The sequence below is a fragment of the Octopus sinensis genome, unplaced genomic scaffold (assembly GCF_006345805.1).
Source record: "Octopus sinensis unplaced genomic scaffold, ASM634580v1 Contig04464, whole genome shotgun sequence".
In the NCBI taxonomy this organism is placed as follows: Eukaryota; Metazoa; Mollusca; class Cephalopoda; order Octopoda; family Octopodidae; genus Octopus; species Octopus sinensis.
The window spans coordinates 5,001-7,016 of NW_021827475.1; positions in this window are offsets into that span (position 1 = coordinate 5,001).

Below are 2,016 nucleotides of genomic sequence, written 5' to 3' on the forward strand. Positions count from 1 at the left end.
CTCGTGTATAATTTCAGTGTTGCAGCTCTTGAATTTGTTTTCTTCTATACATTATTCTCCAAAGCATTTCTTCTGACCTTCAACGTTATCGCATTCTTGCATAACTACTTCAAAAAGTTTTATATCCCCAATGCAGAGAGTACCATGTTCGATTCTCATCCGATCTAACATTCACTTGTTTGTGTGTTCCTTCTCTAGCCATGCCGGGCTCATAAAGGCCGGTTTCCCGGTTTCATTGGCTATAGGTTCCCCACCTGGACGGGACACCGGTCCGTCGCAGGTGAACTGCAAGATGCAGGAGGAAAGAGTGAGAGAAAGTTGTAGCGAAAGAGTCAGCGGACGTTCACCATTACCTTCTGCCAAAGCTGCGTGGAGCTTAGGTGTTTCGCTCATAAACAGACACATCGCCCGGTCTGAGATTCGAACCCATGATCTCTCGACCGCGAGTCCGCTCCTCTAACCACTATGCCATGTGCCTCCACAACATTCACTTGGGATCTATTACAGCTCCCTTCAATGGATCTACTTTCTCTGATACTATATACAACCACCACAGAAGTACCTTCCCCTTTATTTTATTACCCTAAACATTGCAGATTTTTTTAAAAATCTGAACCGTACTAAATAATAGCAAAAACAATAGGCACCAAGTAGATAGATAGATAGATAGATAGATAGATAGATATATATATAGATAGATAGATAGATAGATAGACAGACAGACAGACAGACAGACAGACAGACAGACAGATAGATAGATAGATAGATAGATAGATAGATAGATAGATAGATAGATAGATAGATAGATAGATAGATAGATAGATAGATAGATAGATATAAAGCCACACACGTCTAACAACCCCGCATGCATGCACACTCACACACCTCACACACACACATGCACACACACACACACACACACCCACCAGAACACTACGGAGTTTTCGCTCGATCAGCAATCTTGATCGTTCTGGACGATTGAACAGAAATGCACACAACACACGAACCCACAGTTCTTGGTATGTGCATTTGACTCATAAAGTGTATGCTCATACCGACATCGACCCTTTTCCGTTTGCTCTCTGATAAGAACACTATGCACGCAAATGCAATACTGTGGTTGCTAAAGCGATTTTCTGTGCTTTGAATATTGTATTCTAAGCATTGAATTCTCAAATTTATTTGTGCATCATTTTGCATTTTATGCTATGCACCCCCAAATTTTCTATTCAGAAACTTTGCATTAAGACCTTTTGAGTCTTTTAAATAATTTCATTTGGAACAGCTTGTGAATATTTCTGGCTACTGTAAGCCATTTTCACAAGGTAAAATTCCCTGAAAATAGTAATTATCCTGTAAATAAACACTAAGAGCTCTATCACTTTTCTCTATCTTGATAAACTATTAACGTCCTATGAGGAAACCAAAACACATTCCAAGGATTTCCTCCAGAATGAAATTATTCCCACCATTAATGAAAAGATCCACTTCATAAAATGTTTCATAAGTAACTGGTTATATCATGCTGACAATTTCTAAAAAGAATGATATAGTACTATACATGATCAACAACTAGAAAGTTCCAGAAGTTCGAAATAACTAAAAACAAATTAATAAATATGTAATTTTTAAGAATATTTTCCTTGTGATTCCTTAACTTCAACTTCAAATTTCTAATTCCGTCTAATATTATAAGCAGATGCTTATCTTTCTGTACCTGCATTTATTTAATAACAATTTTGTAACTACCGCCTGGCACTCTGTATTATCATTGCACTCTATAATATAGTATGACATCATAAATAGGTTACATACCTGCAATACCTGAGCTATTACATCAGTAGCAGGTGATGCTAAGGCACTGTATAATTTTTGACGATATCACGGTTTTTGGTAAGAAAAAAAAGCCCTTAATACCAAAGTGATCATGTGCCTATCGAAACTAGTAAAAATAAACTCGTAATCCGTGATGAAGCGCAGTGTTCAGTGAACACTTAAACTTCATATCCTAAACAG